The sequence below is a fragment of the Urocitellus parryii genome, chromosome 9 (genome assembly GCF_045843805.1).
Source record: "Urocitellus parryii isolate mUroPar1 chromosome 9, mUroPar1.hap1, whole genome shotgun sequence".
Taxonomy (NCBI): domain Eukaryota; kingdom Metazoa; phylum Chordata; class Mammalia; order Rodentia; family Sciuridae; genus Urocitellus; species Urocitellus parryii.
In genome coordinates, this window is record NC_135539.1 from 114,644,249 (window position 1) to 114,663,393 (window position 19,145).

The window sequence follows — 19,145 nt, forward strand, 5'->3', positions numbered from 1 at the left end:
ATTACCTACACCCAGTTTCAACAACTACCGACTCACACTCATTCGTATTTCTTCTACCCCCCCGCCCCCCACATACACCCACAAACTATTGGTCCACATTGAACCATTAATTTTTTTTTTTTTTTTTTGGTACCGGGGATTGAATCCAGGGTGCTCAACCACTAAGCCACATCCCCAGTCTTTTTTTATATTTTACTTTGACACAGGGTCTTGCAGCGTGCTTAGGGCCTCGCTAGGTTGCTGAGGGTAGTTTTGAACTCACCGTCCTCCCGTCTCAGCTTCCTGAGCAGCCGGGATTACAGGCGTGTGCCGCTAGGCCCAGCTGAAACATTGATTTTTTTTTTTTTTTTAATTGGGTTTGGATGCCTTTAGGCAGGCCAAGCGCTTCTCTGTCCCACACACTGACCCTCTCCGCTCTCTTATCCTGGAGACCAGGGCCACTCCATGACTTAACTTCCTGTCCTTGAAGACATCTGAGTTCACAGCCCCTGGTAGAAGCAACTGCTGAGAAATGGGAGTTGGGACGAATCAGGGAACACTGGAAGGGAGGGAGTATCAGGTCATCTTAACCAACCTGCCTTCATCCCTTCGATAGAGGCTAAAACAGCCTCTAGAGGGGCCAGGTTCTTGAGAGCGGCACAGTATCTTACATGTTGGGAGACCTCAGAGATGCTCCTCTCCCTTTCTGACTTCAATTCATCATTCACAAAACACAAGGTTGTACTAGTGACCTCAGGTTCTCCTCTAACAGTATTGTGAAGAGTCTGAGGTTTGGAGTCAGGACTCCTGGGTTAAAATGTCAGCCGTGCTGCTCTCTAGCTACCTGGCAAGTGGGTCATACCACATGTCTGAGCCTCATGTTCCTAGACTGTCCTTTGAAGGCAGTCACCCTGCCCAGTCTCCCTCCCAGCCTCTACCAGGGTAAGGTGAGGATCACTGGAAGCCAGGTGGTTCCTCCCCTACTCTCCTAGAGTCTGGGCAACACACAGAGGTGTGGCTTCACCTTGGGAAGGTTTTGTTTCGTTTTTGCCGTCTAGGGGATGGAACCCAGGGCCTCCCGCCTGCTCATCAAGTGCTCTACCGCTGAGTTACACTCCCAGCACTTTTATTTTGAGACGGGGTCTCTCTAAGTTGCCCAGGTTGGCCTCCAACTTGCCATCCTCCTACCTCAGCTTCCCAAGTGGCTGGATTATTGGCAGGTGCCACACCACAGCACCTGGCTCCAGGGAGGTATTTCTTTCTTCCTTGTGAGGTCAGAGGACACCCAGGGACATAGCTGTGAATGCTGGGCAAACAGTGGGAAGTGTAGGTATCTAGGTCGCTGCAGCATCGACCTAGGAGAGGGCTGGGACAGCAGATTTAGGGACAGAAGGCAGGGCCAGAAAATGCAGAAGATCAGGCAGGAGAGGGATGACCACTGTGGTGGATTTGAGCTGCATTTTCAGTCTGGTCTGAAAGCCATCTAGGGGCTCGCGGCTTTTTGACCCTCCTGATTAGTGCTGCTTTGGTCCTCAGCAGTGAGTGCTTGCGACCAGAGAAGGGGCAGGTTGTGTGGTACCCTTTGCCTACACACACAGAAAGGAGCTGCTTCAGGCTCTGACCTCCCCAGTGCCGGGAAAGGCAGTGTGGGCCTGAGGAGTCTGGGCCCAGTGGTCATCAGGCCCCACAGAGGCTGGCCCTGGACAGACCCTCATCCCTCACCAGCTGAGGCTCCCAGCTGTGGGGGGGGCCTGTGGTTGTCCTTCCCGCTCTCCAGCCTGGGGGGCCTGGGTTGCCTGGGGTGAGTGGGCTCCTGGTGGCCCGAGATGGTGTCCTGTTCACTGTGGCAGAGCCACAGCACCCACCAAGGGTTTGGCACACCCTGGGCACTCAGTAGGGGTCTGTTTCATTGAACTGAAAAGGGTTGAACAAGGAGATTCTCTGTTACTTTCTTTTAAAAAAAAAACTTCTTATTTTTTGAATAGGTAGTGATTTTCTTGATTCAAAATTCCGAAGGTTTGGGTAGAAGTTTACACACAGACAAATCTTCTCTGGCCTGTAGCCTCATGACCTGATTTCCTCCAGGAGGTTATCAGGGAACCAGTGTCTTGTATCCTGGCAGATGTGTCTAAAGCAGATAGAAGCAACAAATAAGTAACCAGGTGCTTTAATCTTGTGTATTTTAAAGATCTCCCTACATTGGGTCAGAGGTTCTTTCTCTCTCTTTCTCTGTTCCCTGCCCTTGCTCCTCCCCCACTCCCCATATATATGATCATTCCCTCTTGATGGACATTTAGGTTCCTGATTTTTAAGGTCGACAGTGCTGAACTTGGAGTCTCCCAAACCTAGTTCAGGTCCCCGCTGTGCCTCCTTTCCATACTAACTAGGTGACCTTGGGTCATTGCATTTGCCAGGTATTCATTACGGTGCATCGACTCAGCAGTAAAAGAAGTACATTCCGTTTTCTCCTCTAATTTCTGGATCTGAGTGCTCCTTTCATGAGAAAGTGGAAAACTCCATCTCAGTTTTTCTCTGTCCCCTTCACCCCTCCCCTGGGCCTGTGCAGCAGCTTGAGGCAGGTTTATCGGGTGCCAGGGCCCAGTGCGGTTTGGCGGGATCTCTGGGAAGGGCATGCATGTGGCCCTGGGCTAACCATACTGCTGGACACACCCTTGATCCTGTGAGGCTTCTGGCTGGCACTTTCTCACTGCATGTAGGGGACAGAAGCCTCCTGCAGGGCTGTCATTTCTCTCTGGGGGCAGGTTGGCTGCCGGGCCTCTGCCAGGAGGCAGGCCACTGGTCCCATCCTTGAGGTCCCACAGAAGCCCCTCGTTCTCTCCCATCCTCCACTTCTTCTGGCTGGGGGCGGGGAAAGAAGTTTCCTTGTCCCCCTTACCTCCTGCCAAGACACTGTGTCAATGCTGAGAAACCCCCAGCGCTTAGGCTTATGGAAAATGAGGTCAAAGTCGTTTGTAGGCTGCTTCCTTTTCCTGCCTCACCACAGACCTGGGGGAGGGGAGGGCGAAGTCAGGGAAGGAAGAAGTGAGGCTTATTTGTCCACTACGCCAGGAGCACTGTTGTACTGAAGGACCCCTGTTTCCCTTTCTGCTCATTGTCCATGATCCTGTCTAGGGCTCCTTACCTTGTGGGCAGGCTGAACAGTCCTACAGAGAGAGGCTGGGCTGGTCACCTGGTGAAAATGACCACGTCATTCCAAAAACCTTATCGCCAAGTGCACAGGCAATAAGAGCCCTGCCTCTGCCACCAGGCCCTGTGTCTGAACAACAGTCTGGAGCACGCCCAGTAAGCATTGCTCCTGTGGTCCCCGAGGCCTTAAGGAGCCAGGCTCAGACCTTAAGAAGCCAGGCTCATTGTGAGCAATGCTGGCACTTTACCTTCCCAAGTCAGGTTCTTCTAGGTTCTGGGATGTTTCAGTCACATCATTTTCAAACTGTAGTCTAGCTTAATTTTCTTTTTTTTTTTTTTTTTTTGTGGTATCGGGGAGCACTTTACCACTGAGCTACCTCCTCAGCCCTTTGGAAATTTTTATTTGGAGACAGAGTTTTGCTAAATTGCCCAGGCTGGTCTCGAACCTCAGCCTCCTAAGTTGCTGGAGTTATGGGCATGCACCACTGCACTGTAACTTAATTTTATGTTGTAAAAAAAAAAAATCATAAGTTGCAGAAAGTCATAAGCACCTAGATTAAATATCCAGGTTCCAGGTGTCATTCTAAATAAGCCCCCACTGCCACAGTGACCAGTTATGGACACGTGTGGTCATTCATGGCTTCTGTCACAAGGTCAAGTAGGGCAGGAGCAAAGCAGCCCTGCCACAGTGGCTCGGGGGTCTCTACATCCACAGGTCCCCTGAGCAGCATCTTTAAATCACAGTAATGATAATGGCAAAACCTCCTGAAAGTCCCCGTATATCCAGCACCTTCTCAGCCCTCTGCACGAGCCAGCTCTGGTCCTCACACCTCTCTGTGAGCAGGGACTGCTGTGGTACTCACAGTACAGGTGAGAGACAGTGGCACAGACGGTTCAGGTCCACAGGTTCAAGGTCACACATCTAGTACAAGATCTGAACCTGGACCACCCACACCCATGCTCTTGTTTGTGTGTATCCATGCTTCTGTGATGGCTGAAACACAAATTCTTTAAATAATTTCTTTTTTTAATATTTATTTTTTAGTTTTAGGTGGACACAATATCTTTATATTTATTTTAACGTGGTGCTGAGGATCAAACCCAGGGCCTCATGCATGGCTATGTGAGCGCTCTACCACTGAGCCACCAGCCCAGCCCCTAAATAATTTTCTAAATACCTAACTTTATATCTATCATTAACTATTTTCTATTCTTGCAAGTCCAGCTATTGGCACAAACTTTTTTTTAGGGGGGGGAAGGGGGGTACCAGGGATTGAACTCAGGGACACTCGACTACTGAGCCACATCCCCAGCCCTATTTTGTATTTTATTTAGAGACAGGGTCTCACTGAGTTGCTTAGTGCCTCACTTTTACTGAGGCTGGCTTTGAAGTCATGATCCTCCTGCATCAGCCTCCCCAGCTGCTGGGATTGCAGGTGTGTGCTACCATGCCTGCAAACTTTTTTATTTTTATTTATTTATATTTTTTATGGTTCTTTAAAATTTTTTATTTGTTCTATTTAGTTATACAGGACATTGGAGTGTGGTTTGACATATCACACATACGTGAAAACTTTTTTATTTTTAATATTGAAAAGAAACCTTCACACTGGAAACTGGGGGTCCCCTGAACTCTTCTTCATCATGGTCAGCCTGCCTCATTTACTTCCCAAGTCCCCTCAGGTCTACTTCCTCCATGGCTTTCCAAGCTGCCCCTTTCTCTCCTGTAGAGCACTATTTCCCTCCAGATCCTGTGGCATCCTGACAGGCCTCCCTGCCTCTCATCTCCCCGACTGACTGCCGCAGTCCGGCTGCAGCAAAATAGCTGGGGGGGGGGGTGACGAATAACTTGTGTACGTTGATACAGCAGGAGTAGGAGCCGTTTATTGTAGGACAACAGAGCTATTTATACATTTTGCACAGCTTATCTTAATTAGCATAAACTAGATACATCAGTCAACCAATAAGGAATCTCCACACTTAATGGCTCGCTTTTGTTACTTCTCAAACCACTCCCTCTGACATTTTGCCAGGCACCATCCAGACTTGTTTACGAACTCTAACATTCCCCTGGCAAAATACCAGGTGTTATTTTGACTTGTTTACAGACCTTAACACCCGACTGCCCCCGACACCCCACTTCCTAAAGACAAATCTGACCAGGTTCTATTTCTGTGGCTGTCTGATCCAGGGGCTTGAGTTTGGGGCCCTAGTATATTCTGGATTCAACTGAAGGCTCTTAACAGTGCCAGAGGCCCCACTCCTGTCCATGCAGATTCAAGTACACCTGTGTTTCCACCCCCATCACTGCTACAGATGGGACCCCAGGCCTTGTGCATGGTGGGCAAATACCCTACACCCCACATCTGTGTTTTTAAAGGCCGGTCATTGTGAGTGGTCCTGATCTACCCCTTGGTGAGGATTACGAGCCTACAGAGAGCAGTCCAAGCTCTGCCTCTGACCCCTTCCCAGGCCCATTTCTCAAACTCTAGACTCCAACACGTGACTGTCTCACAGTGACCAGAGCCCTCCAAGCCATTTCACCTCTCCATATCTTTGCTCACTGTCTAGAAAACCCTTCTTGGCCTGCGTTATATCTTCTAGAATGTTCTTCCTGAGGGCACTGTATTCTCCAAGCCCTGGGTAATTAATGACCCTTTGGTCCAGGTGCTCCAGTGGTCTCTGAGAGGATGGCCGTCCCTGGGCCTGTACCGCTTGCTGGCCCTCCCCTGTTCTTTGCCCCCTCTATCAGCTCTCGCCGGCCTATGCCACACCTGGATTCCACTGGAGGATGCAGGACCACCCCAGTCTGACACACAGTGGGTATTGAGAAGCCTGCGCTCTGCTCAGCAGCAACCTGGCAGCAAGCCTACAAACTCTGGAAGTTTCTGCTGTGGTGTGTTTGTCTGAGTCATTGCAAAATTCTCCTTTTTTTCCCCCTGTAGTCTTCTCATTTTCTAATCTATTTTCCATGACCCAGCAAGAGTATTATTTCAAAACACAAACCTGATCATGTAATCCCTGTGCTTAAAATTCTGCAATACCTCTCAGTTGTTTATGGGATGAAATTCAAATGCCTTCGCCCCTGACACAAGTATGTCCCAACGTTCCTGTCATTCTCTCTTCCTTCCACAGTTCCGGCGGGACTGAGAACTAGAATCAAGAGATCAAGATTCCCTGGGTTTTCATGTCTTTAGGCCTTGGCCCAATCCGGGTTCCATGTTCTTCTTCCTTTTATTCTCCATTTGGGGAACTCCCATCCACCCTGAAAAACCCAATTCAAATGTTACCTCCTGTGAAAAGCTGTCCCTGGTTCCCGCATGCAGTGAGCTTGCCCTCACCCATGCCCCTCTGGCCACAGCTCCATTACTGCACTTAACAATGCTGGTATGGTTTGTTTCCATGTCTGTCTCCTCTGCATGGTCAGAGAGTCCCCACGGCACAAATCAGCTCCCAGCAAATAGATACTAATGGTCAGAAGAGCTAACACTTGCCGAGTTCTCCCTACATGCCAGACATGACCTTTATGGTACAGTAGCTTGTCTAATCCTCTGACAACCCAGGAGCAGGCACTATTATCATGATCCCCATTTTGCAGATGAGGAAACCAAAACACAGGGTATTATACATCAGTAAGTGTTGAGGTATACAGAAAGCATCAAAGCTAGGATTCAAACCCAGCAGCCTCACTCCAGAATCCATGCTGTCTATGTTCTACTAATAAACTTGTAGAATGAATGGGAACCCGCAGGCTCTGGGCTAGTGCGTGCATGTGTGTGTGTGTGTGTGTGTGTGTGTGTGTGTGTGTAATAAAACAAGCTGTGACTGCATCTCTGCCCACGCTATCCCTGGTGTCAAGCTGGGTTGAAAACCTGCTCTCCTGAGGCCTGGTCTGTGGCTTTTTCTGAAATAACAGAACTGTCATCTTGTCTGGCAGGTGTCACCCGCCCTCGCCCACTCCTCTCAATACTCCCACAGGCCTCAGCCTCCTTCCTTTGTATTTCTCCTTTCTTTGGCTTGGCTTGCCCAGTCTGGAAAAATGACTGGTTGGCCTGCAGCTCTGGGAGCCGTGCCTGGGCTCCCTCTTGGCCTCTGTGGGCCCCTCCTCCTGACCCCCTATGTGCAGCCCTGGCCTTGTTCAGGGCCAAATCACAGGCCACAGGGGCTCAGCCACGTGGCTGCCCACCCTGGCTTCCTTCTGAATCTGTGAGTCTCCCAAAGGCCTCAGCCAGAGGCAAAGACAGGAACCAAGAACATGTTTGAGATGAGGCCTTTTGCTCCCTCCAGGCTCTGAATCGCTACTGCAGGATGTCACCAGCAACATGACACTGGAAAAGGCATGAACTCCCATCCATGGCCTAGGGCTCTGTCACTTTCTGGCGCTGGTGACAGGGGACACCAAGCAGAGGCAAAGGGAGAAGCCACAGCCACTGTGTCGCTGACATGCCTGTCCCCTGCTTAGGCTTGGGTCTCCGGAGAGTGGAGGCCCCACTCGAACCTGGAACTTGTCAGAGCACACCTACTCCAGCAGATCCCTCTGTCCCCACACTCGTCCCTTGCTCGGGGTTGTGCCTGGACTCCTAGGTCCACTCCTCACATGATGTGGCTCTGCCTTTAGATGGGTGGCTTCTGGATGCTCCGATGTGGCTGATCTATGTTCCCTACAGACGGGGCTTTTCCTAAGAGCAGCGAGAAAAAGGCTTCTCCCAGCCGAGGGGGCAGGAGAGGAGCAATGCCTGCCTTCATCTACTTCCTCCCCACTCAGTGCCCAGGGAGGACAGAAGGAGCCTTGAGGGCCACTAGAAGTGCCCCATGGCACTAGTGGGGTGGCTTCCCGCCTCTTCTCCAAGAGCCCACCCACCAGCTACAAGATAGATGCAGGCACTTACAGGGTAATTAAAGGGCCCAGGCCTGTGACACCTGGCTCTGGGGGTACCTGGTAAAGGATAGATGCTGTTAATGGCTGTGGCTCATGAAATAGTGTCGTGGAGGGATCCAGAGCATTGTTATGAGGTGTCCTTGCCAAGAGACACTGTGTTTCCTTTGTAGTGTTTACACTGGCCTTGGCGTTTGAAGACAGAGAATTTAGCCAGGACAGCTCTGGCCTGTGGGCTGGGGAAGTAATTTGCCGGGCACACATGCTGCCCCTTGGAGCCGGTCACCTCTCTGCAGTGATCTAATGCGGCCACCCCAGCCAGGTCTCAGAAGACTATTCTGGGCACCCTCTTTTCAGGGCTACTCTGAGGTGGGAATAGGGACTGTGAAGCAAGACCAGACCCTCCACACCATGGCATCCCTATGTGCTGCCCCCATGGGGTCCCTGGAAGCTGCCCCTGGCTCATATCAGGGCCACAGGCCTGGCTGTCCCATCTCACGAGGCCGTTCAGGGCCTTCGGGTTGGAAAGAGTGATGTGAGTCCCATCTTGGCCCACCCCAGGTGTGGGGAATTTTCAGGCCTCACTGAGCCAAGCCACAGAATGAAGGCAAAAAGGCAAAACATGTTTTGGAAGGTGGCTGGCAGCCTGGACTGTCTGCTCCACGGGCCAGGGCACAATGAAAGGCTGTGGAGCTAGCAAAGTGGCGTGGGGCGTCGGGGGAAGCAGCCTAGGATGGGGTGGGGTCTGCTTTATAGAGACCCTCAGGAAGGAAGGCTCTCTCCGCACCACCCACCAATATTATCAGCCTGGCACTTTGAGATGAGAAGACGTTATTGGGAAGTTTTTCCTTCCGTTTACCTTGTTTCTCTCACACTGGAATCCAGGCCTCTTCCTTTCATTCATTCTTTTTTTCTTTTTAGTATTGGGAATGAACTTGGGGTCTTGCACATGCTCTGCAAGCTCTCCAACACTGAGCTGCAGCCCTTTGGATTTTCTTTTGAGGCAGAGTCTCTCTAAGTTGCCCTGAACTTGTGGTCCTTCCTGTGAGGCAGACACCAGAGGCTTCGAACTTGTGAGGGAGAGGAGGCGGGCAGAAGAGCCCTCCCTGGTCTTAAGTGGACTTAGGTTTAAAGAGCGCTTTGGGATCTTGGGAGACAGGCGCTGGGTCAAAGGCGGGGTGTTGTCGGGGGCCATTATGTCACTAGCATTACTCATCTGTGAGCTCCTCCTGAGTGCAGTAGCTCTCTGGGCAGGCAGCCACCCTCCCTCCTGTTTGTTCTGGAGAGCGGAAAACTGAGGGGAGGTGGGAAGGCACGGGAGGGGTGGTCAGAAGAAGAAGGGCAAGAGCTGGGGACAGAAGGAGAGCCAGCTCTCTCCACAGCAGGGCTGTGATGGCCTCCAGTGTCTGTCTGCACCAAGGGGCTGGGTGCGTGGAGGGGCACTTGGTTTCACTCTTCTTGACTTCCTCTCTCCTCCAGTCTTTGGGCTACTCTGGGTGGCTGAGTTCAGGAAAGGGATGTGACATTCATTAGCCACATTGCAGTGCGGCTACCCTGGTGGCTGAGCTCAGGGAGGGATGTGACATTCATTAGCTGCCACACTGCAGTGGGATTAAATCATCCTGGCTGCTTGTCCCCAGAAGCACTCATCTTTCCATTGGGCCCTATGGGGTGACAGGTCCCTCCTGGAGCCCTGTGGTGCCATTAAGACTCCCCAAGCCTTCAGCTGGGCTCCCTGCTCCTGCCTGGACCCTCCCCAGAGCTAGATCCTGTCTCATCTCAAGCCCAAGGTTGGTGGCAGAAGGGGGGGGCACTCTCACTTTCCAGCAATCCCCCCACCCCCCACCCCGGCCTGGGAGGTATTCCTCCAGGTTCGAACCACCACATTGGACCTTGAACTTCTTGACCAAGGCATTCTCTTACTATCTCCCTTCACCCCAATCTGTCTTCCTGGGGTGAAGGCAAACAGCCCCATCAGGGCTCTCCTGGGCCAGCCCTGGCCATTTCCATCTCTGTCTGCCTTGTCTCTCTTTCCTCCATGGTGACCTCAGGCCCCTGCCTGATACCTTCTGCTGTCATGGAGATCTGGAGGATGCCTTTAGAGGAGCTACCTAATGAGGACTTGCAATAAAATCATCCCAGAACCCTGCACAGGCCTGGAACTCATTGGACAAAGTGTTCAACAAACATTGAACACTTACTATGTGACTGGTGCTATGCTAGGCTCTGAGAATACAGCTGCCATTGAAAGAGACGGGATCCCTGCCCTCCTGGAGTCCTCAATATAGTGGTGGATATGGAAATAAACACAAATAAATCTTAGTGTATCACAAACCGAGGTGCTATGAAGGGCGAGACAATCCATAGTAGGTTGCTAATACATATTTCTGTAAGGCAGGAATGATGAATTAACTTTGTTTTTTGTTTTCTATTCTTTTCCTATGCTTCTTCCAAGCCTGAAAGCTGGTGTCTGGTCTGTACTACCTAAAAATATCCTTAATTATATCCTGTCCTAAATTATTCCTTCATTTGTTCCCCTTGCATTAGTCTTTTCCCCAAGAATAATAATCATAAATTCCCCCGCATTAAATGTCTACCATGTGCCCAGCCATATGTAAACCTTCACATATCGTCTCATTTTAGTTGTTATTCCTAATTTAAATATAAAGACACTGAGACTCTAATGAAATACCTTGTCAAAAGCCACACTGCACCAATACAGATTTCACGTCTTGTGCTTTTGATAGTCCCTTTAGGCTAGGGCCCCCCCAAATCCCACAAATAGCTGGAGGGCTGGTGAGGACTGAGAGGGCCTGGAGACATAAACCCTCTTGTGGGTTCAACAAGAGTTGCCACCCTTCCTGCCCCTTCGAGGTCAAGGTTGCCTCAGACCTGCTCTCTGCACCCATTCTGATCTCCAGATCAAGCCACCCCCATCTGTCCGGGGACCCTAACCATTGTCTTCACTTCAGTGTCTCCCTCCCTCCTTTCCCTTCCAACAAGGAAGGCATCCTGGCTTCTCTTCTTGTAGGATGAGGCTGTGTTTCCTGAGAAGCCCCTTTGGGTTTATCCCATTCATCTCTAGCTCCTCTGTCCTTCCACATCATTTCCATTTAGCCCTGGATTTATTCCAATGAATCACTCCAGTCCATGTACTACCTACGGATCCGTCTCAACAATTATACAAACTGATGAGCCCTGCATTTATAATCAGGGGCTCTCCCTCAACCTGCAATCAGACACTGGACTCACAGATGGCTCCATGGTGAGCGGCGCCATCTTGACTCCATCCAGCATTCTGGGTGAGGCCTCTGGTTCTCTATCATCCATTCTTCACCAGAGGCAAGAGAGACCATTTTCTTACTTTTAAAATCAACTATTTTTGAGTTATAATTTGCATAGGATAACGGGTATGCATTTGCAGTGTCCACTTGGATGAACTTTGACTAATGTAGATACCCATGTAACCACAATCAGATGTGTTGGGAAAAGGTTTAAATTGATGAATAAAAAATTGTATATATTTGTGGTGTACAATGTGATGTTTTGATAAATGTGTACCTTGTGTACCTGTTAAATTGAGCTCATAAACATGAATTTCCTCACATAACTATTTTTGTGGTGAAAATACTTAAAATTTACTCTTAGCATTTTTCAAGTATTTAATACATTGGTATCAACTGTAGTCACCGTGGTGTACAACAGATCTCTTGAAACTATTTGTCCCATCTAACTGGAATTTTTTTTTTTTTAAAGAGAGAGTGAGAGAGGAGAGAGAGAGAGAGAGAATTTTCAATATTTATTTTTTAGTTCTCGGCGGACACAACATCTTTGTTGGTATGTGGTGCTGAGGATCGAACCCGGGCCGCACGCATGCCAGGCGAGCGCGCTACCGCTTGAGCCACATCCCCAGCCCATCTAAGTGGAATTTTGTACTTCTGCTGATATCTCCAATCTCCTACCCTCATTTCTAGGCAACCATCATTCTACCCTGCTTCCACGAGCTCAAAGTTTCAAGAGTTCATGTACAAGTGACATCATGTGGTATTCATTTGTGTGTGTGTGTGTGTGTGTGTCTGTGTGTCTGACTTCTTTCACTTAATATCCCCCCAATTCATCCATGTTCATGCAAATGATGGGGTTTCTTTCTTTTCAAAGTCTGAATGGTATTCCACTGTGTATGTATACCACATTTTAAAAATCCATTTATCTATTGATGGACACCTAGCTTGATCCCATATGTTGTTTATTCTTACTGATGTTGCAATGAATGAGAATTCAGCTCTCTCTTCAACATACTGGTTTTGTTGAATCATCTGATAGCTTAATTCTTAATCTTTGGGAAAACTTCATACTGTTTTCTAAAATGGCTGTAACGAGTTGAGCATCCTTAATTCAGATTTTGAAATGCTCCAAAGTCTGTAATTCTTTGAGTACTGATTTGACACCACAAGTGGAAAACTCCACATTGCAAAACTTTATTTCAGGCACAAAATTATTAAAAGGATTTTATAAAATTACCTTCAGGCTATGTTTAGAAAGTACATATGAAGCACAAGTGAATTTTGTATTTAGACTTGGGTCCTATCCTCAAAATATTTCTTTATGTATATGAAAATATTTTAAAATTTTTTAAAAATCCAATCCAAAAATCTCCAGTCCCAAACATTTAAGATAAGAGATACTCAATCTGTACTCATTTTGTACCTGCCAACAGTATTCAAAGATTTCCTTTTCTTCCACCTCTTTGCCAATACTTTTAATCTTTTTGGTAATATTCATTTTAACAGGTACGAGGTGATATCACATTGTAGTTTTAATTTTTATTTCCCTGACAATTAATGATGCTGAGTGTTTTCTCACACACCAATTAGATGTAAAATATTTTCATCTTCACACACAAAAAATGTCTTGTCATGTCACTCCTGATGCCCCAAAACCATTCAGTGGAATTCTCAATGTCCAGTAATGATGGACTAGGCTGTTTGGACAAAGTCTACTATTGAAAACAAATAAAAAAGACAGATAGAATATTTAAAAAATTTTTTTTCCTAGAAAAAAATAGAAAGAGAGAAACAACTAGGTAAAATTTATGGGTGAAATGGGAAACCCTGAGACAGAAATTGAAATTTGGCCCTCATGGTATTTTGTGATTCCCAATAAATTTTTCAACTTTTGTTTTGATGCCTGCACAGGCAAGGAGATAAAAAATTGAGGCTCAGGGCTTGAAGAAGAGAGGAACATATTCCTCTCCATAATCAAGGACTACATAGGACTTTCATACCCTTGGAGTAAAGGTGAACTGAAATTAAACCAGGCTGGTAACAATTTGGCAGAGTTCTTATCACCGTGTGGTCTAAGGAACCTCAATACCCTGAACTTGATTTAAGATGGTTTCAGATCGGTACTCCCCACAAGTTCTTGGCAAAAAGCAAAAAAAGAAAAAAGGCAAAATAAGCAAAAATGCTTCTCTGGAGGAGGACACCTCATCTCTCAGGTCTCAAATTGTTCCCAGGAAAAAAATTTTTTTCAAGTATGACGAGCAGCAAACAAACAAACATGTTTGAAAATATTTGAAGTTAATAGACTATAACAATTGATTTAGATTTGGAAAACCACCCAATCAAACTTCTAGAAATAATCAATTCAATTAATAAAAATGAAAACTCAAAAGATAGATCTGGAGAGATTCAGTAAACTAAAGGACACAGGAAATTCTCCAAAACTTAGCCCAGGGGAGCAAAAAGATGGAAACTGGAAAAGAAACATTGACCATAGAGGACAGAGTAAGAAAAATCAACATATGTTTAATTGGAGTTCCAAGAAAACATGAGAGAGAGAGAGAGAGAGAGAGAGAGAGAGAGAGAGAGAGAGAGAGAGAGAGACCATCTAAACAGAAGACAGCTGATAAGGTTCTAGAACTGATGAAAGACCACAAATCACAAGATGAATTCATTTCAAAAAGGATAAAGATAGCCCTGTTATTGTGAAACATTAGTAACTCAAAACACAACAAAAAAGCTGGGCGTGGTGGTGCCTGCCTGTAATCCCAGCTGCTTGGGAGGCCTAGGCAGGAGGATAGCAAGTTCAAAGCCAGCTTCAGCAACTTTGAGGTGCTGAGCAACTCAGTGAGACCCTATCTCTAAATAAAATATGAAACAGGGCTGGGGATGTGGCTCAGTAGTCAAGTGTCCCTAAGTTCAATCCCTAATACCAAAAAAGAAAAAGAAAAATATTAATGACAAGCTATCTTAAAATTTTTTAATATGTTGGAAGAAAATAGCTGCTCACCTAAAATTCTTTCCTCAGTGAGAACACATTTAAAGAGTGAAGGTAAAATACAGGTACTTTCAGGGGATAGAAATAGAGTCAAGCAAAAGAAAAATGATCCTGGATGAAAGATCTGAGAGTCAAGAAAGAATGAAGAGCAACTGACTGGCCAATATGTGGATAGATGTAAGTGAACATTGTGTAAAACAGGAATAATTGTGTTTTTTGAAGTATAAGAATAAGAGATATAGTGGATTTTTCAAACATGTCCAAACTGAGACCTCTGATATTCCATCCTAAGCCTAATCCATTTTATTTCTCCCTATCCAAATAAATGACAATTTCATTTCATGAACTGCCCCAAACTTGGAGTCCTCCTTGTTCTCTTTCTGTCTTTTTGCATTAGCAGATCTTGTTAGTTCTACCCAGTGGAGGGGGCTGAAGCTGGCCTGTATTGGTTTACAAGAGCCAATTGTTAAATTTCTGGGAATCTTGGTAGGCAGCTGACATGCTGTTGGTAACCTGAAATCTGCAATGTTCCCTGTTCTGACACCACAGAAATCAGCTCAACCCGAGAGCTGGTGGTTAAACCTGGGCCAGCACAGCTCTGGGTCACTTACAGTGTCAGAATCTGATGGCCTCTCTCTCCCTTCACGGCCACCACTCCAGTCCCAGCTAGCGCCATTCCCTCACCCAGATTATTCTAACGTCTCCCAAAGGGTCTCTTGGTTCTGCCTTTGTTTCTCCATCTATTCTTATAAAATTGTTTTTAGTTGTAGATGGACCCAATACCTTTATTACTCTATTATTCTTATGTGATGCTGAGGATTGAACCTGGGGCCTCACTTGTGCTAAGTGAGTGCTCAACCACTGAGCCACAATCCCAACCCCCTCCCCATCTATTTTTTTTTTTTTTGATTGGAGGGAGAACTGGGGATTGAACTCGGGGGGCACTCAACCACTGAGTCACATCCCCAGCCCTATTTTGTATTTTATTTAGAAACAGGATCTCACTGAGTTACTTAGCTCCTCGCCATTGCTGAGGCTGGCTTTGAACTTGAGATCCTCCTGCCTCAGCCTCCTGAGCCGCTGGGATTACAGGCGTGTGCTACCACACCCAGCCTCTCCATCTATTCTTAACAGCCACAAGAAGGATCCTATTACGCTGTGGCTTTCCATCTCAGAGTAAAACCCAAAGCTTTGACTTCTCTCTCCCCTCTTTACTTGCCTCTCACCTCTAGTCTGCTGTGTGCCCCTCCATTCTGCTTCCTTCCTGTTTCTCCATCCCTCCAGTCCTCTCTTTTGGACCTCAGGGCCTTTGTACTTGCCATTCCCTCTTTCTGGACGTTCTTCCAACAGCTATCTCCACAATTCCTTCCCTTCTCTTTTTGAGTCAGCTTCCCTCCTTCTCAGGAAAGCCTTCTCTGGCCACCCTATATGAAATTAAATATCTGCCCCAAACGTTTTTATTTTTTTGAGGTGCTGGGGATTGAACCCAATGGTGCTCTACCACTGAGCCACATCCTCAGCCCTTTTAAATTTTTATTCTAAGATAAAGTCTTGCTTCATTGCTCAGGCTGGCCTCAAACTTGTTATCTTCCTGTCTCAGGCTCCTAAATTGCTAGGATTACAGGAGTGTGCTACCATGCCCAGCTGGCCCAAAACTTTTAAACTCCCGTTTGGCTTTATTTTTCTTTGTAGTAACACTCTATGAATGTTTCATATTTATATACTTGTCTTTCATATTTATATACTTGTCTTTATTATGTCTCACCAATTATAGGGTGCATGAGAGAGAGGCTTTTGTGTGTTCTTATCAAGTTGTATCTCAGCCCCCAAACTAAGTCTGCTAGAGATGCACTGAACAAATCATTTCTTTATGCTGACTTTAATTTGATCCACCCCAGGGCATTTGAATGTTCTATTTTGGTGGAGGACAGCAGGGACTCATCCGGGACTCACTGGCACCGTGAAGGCACTGTGTGGGCCCAAATCTGGCAGCCTGGAGCTGAGTCCAGCCCAAGAATGTGTTTTCTTTAGTTCACTAGACATTTTAATAGAAATTAAATTGGTTGTCAACATTAAAAAATGGGAGATTTCATATTTTCAAAATCCAGATTTTCAGCTTCTCTGGAAAAATCCAAAGATCTCGAAATTCTGGGGCTGCCTCCTGCCTGGCAAGCCTCGGCAGGGTCAGAGCAGCACAGGCCTCTGCTCCCCACCCTGTTCCTGACCCGCTTCCCTCAGGCACGTGTCCGGGACCAGCCCGGTCTCCTTGGCTTCCGTCTGTGTGTAGTAGTGAGATTAGTAACCAGACCTCTGATCTGGCGTCAGGACCTGGGAGTTTCAGCTCCTCATCTGTGACAGAGATAAAGATGGTACCTCTGTGGTTGGAGGGTGCTCATCAGACCCCCAGAGAACATCTGCAAAGGGACTGTGGTTTCAAAGCCCAGAACACCCTGAAGGGATCGGCATTCACAACACACCCACTCACATAAACACCTCATCAGAGCTGCCGGTGGCCCCTCCCAGGCCATCCTGCCTGGGGATCCCACCCAGACATCCCATGCCACACCATCTGCCTCCCAGATCCCATCAGGCTCCCATGCAGACGGGCAGCTCAACGCCCTCTACCTTCAGCCTGTCGGAGGACCCCGACCCAGCCCGCTTCCTGGCTCGGCTGTCTACCAGCCGTCTCAGCAGCTGAGTCCTGGGTCTGGGACAGGCTGGCTCCTCTGGCCATGGGCAGCTGTGCCAGCCAAGCCCTGCTGGTTAATGATAAGAGACAACCTGGATGGCAGGCAGGCAGGCCCTGGAGAGGACATGGGGCAGTGGCCCTCCCCCACCCGACGGTGCCCACCCACACTGCCACAGGAGCCCAGGGTGGTTCCTGCCTGACACCAGGCAGACAGGAGTGTTGTGAGCTGGAGGCCATTCCCCTACCCAGGGCGGGTTTGGGGTGGGAATGCGGACTGGTCTTGGGAGGCTTCAGAAATGTGTGGGGAAGCCACAGGAATGCCCCAGGACAGGGCGACGGAGGATGCCAGAGCGCAGGGCTTCCACATGCCAAGTCTGTGGGCTCTGAATCCCCGCTTTGAGGAACCGTGTGGTTACTTGCAGCCCCTGTTGCCCGAGGAGAGTCACTTAACTTTTCCGAGCCTGATTTTCTCTTCTGTGAAGAGGAGACACTTTTCCCTATTTTCCAGTGTTATGAGACTTGCATGAGACCACGTGAGAATCACGTTAACGGTTCCATAGCTCCTGCTCTATGGCAGACAGGACCTAGACGCTCCACGTGCATCCCCTCGACCCCTCCTCACACCAGTCCTACCTGTAAAATGAGCCATTATTATTTCCATTTTACAGATAGGAACACTGAGGCACAGAGAGATTCAGGAACTGCCTATAAAGTTATAGGTAGTAAGTAGAAGAGCAGGGATTTGAACCCAAGTAGTCTAGGTCTGGAGTTCAAGACCCCTGTAAGCTTTTGCAATGTCACTTCTCTAGAAAACAGTGTCAGGACAACACTAAAATCTAAAAAAAAAAAAAAAAAAAAAAGGAATCTTAAAAAAAAAATCAGGGCACTTGATTCCCACGTGTGGCTGGGGAAAGGGGGATTTTTGAAATCTCCTCAGTAAAGGGCACAGTCAGGCTGTCCTAAACCTCTTGAGTCCCAGAGAGGTGTCTGCGTCCATGGGGAAGCTAGGACTAGCAGACAGGGAGAGTGGGGACCATCCAGAGGGCCAGTCCAGAGACTGAGCTGTGTGGGGGGCGTCTGGGTCACAGGAAGCTCGGAGAGAAGAGCACAGTCTCTAGGAGGAGGTGGCCCCGGGGGTCGAGAGCAAGACTGGTGTCACCCAGGTGCTGTGTGGCTGTGGTGGGACATGGGCCTTCCTGCTTTGTACACTGGTTCCTGAATGCCACCTGTCCCTCCAACAAATTCTGGAAGGAAGGTTCCACCATCAGTTCCGCAGTCAGGGGCAGGACTGGTGGTCCTTTAGGCCTTGTTAGCTTAGGAGTAGCTGAGTGGGCCCAGGCCCTGCCCCCTGCGCCCTGGAACAGCAACCTATGGCTGGAGTAATCGCCTTAGGGTTTTCCATGCTCTCCCGACAGCTCTCCTCCCGAGTCAGCAGATAGCAGCTCAGGCCGGGTCTGGGGCTGGTGGCCGTGAGGAAGTGGACAACAAGAATGCCATCCTCCCTCCTGGGGTAGCCCCTCTGGTTTGGTTCTGTCAAACCCCCTCCTTCCTTTGGGGAAGCAGCCGACTCAGGCTGGACTCTCCTGGGCTTCTTGGGTGAGTTTCTAGAAACTTCTTTCTGGTTCTGCCACCACTCAAGTAGGTCTCTTTTCTAGAACATAATCACATCTGTTCCTGGCTTCTCTCTTTCTGCTTCCCTAACCACATCAGAGGGGAAGAAGACATTTCTCACCTGAACTCAGGGGGCTCAGGGTGTGAGCTGAACATGTCAGCACCCACCTTATATTTATTTCCTTTGTCCTCCAGTTACTTCTTCATGCTCACCGAGCAAGTAAAGGGTAGGGACTGGGTCCTGTGTACATAGGTCTCCCTGTTACATCCCAAAAGGCCAGTAAGGTCCTGGGCATACGATACCCATTTACTCAAATCCACTGCCTGGGTTAGGACATCAGTTCACATGCATGACAGAAACCCAGAATAACAATATTTAAGAAAAGTCAAGATTTTGTCCCATATAAAAAGCTTGACAGGGCTGGGGTTGTAGCTCAGTGGTTGGGCATTTTCCTCGCATGCGTGTGGCACTGGGTTCCATCCTCAGCACCACATAAAATAAATAAATAAAGCAAAGATACTGTGTCCATCTACAACTAAAAAATGTTTTTTAATATGTATTTT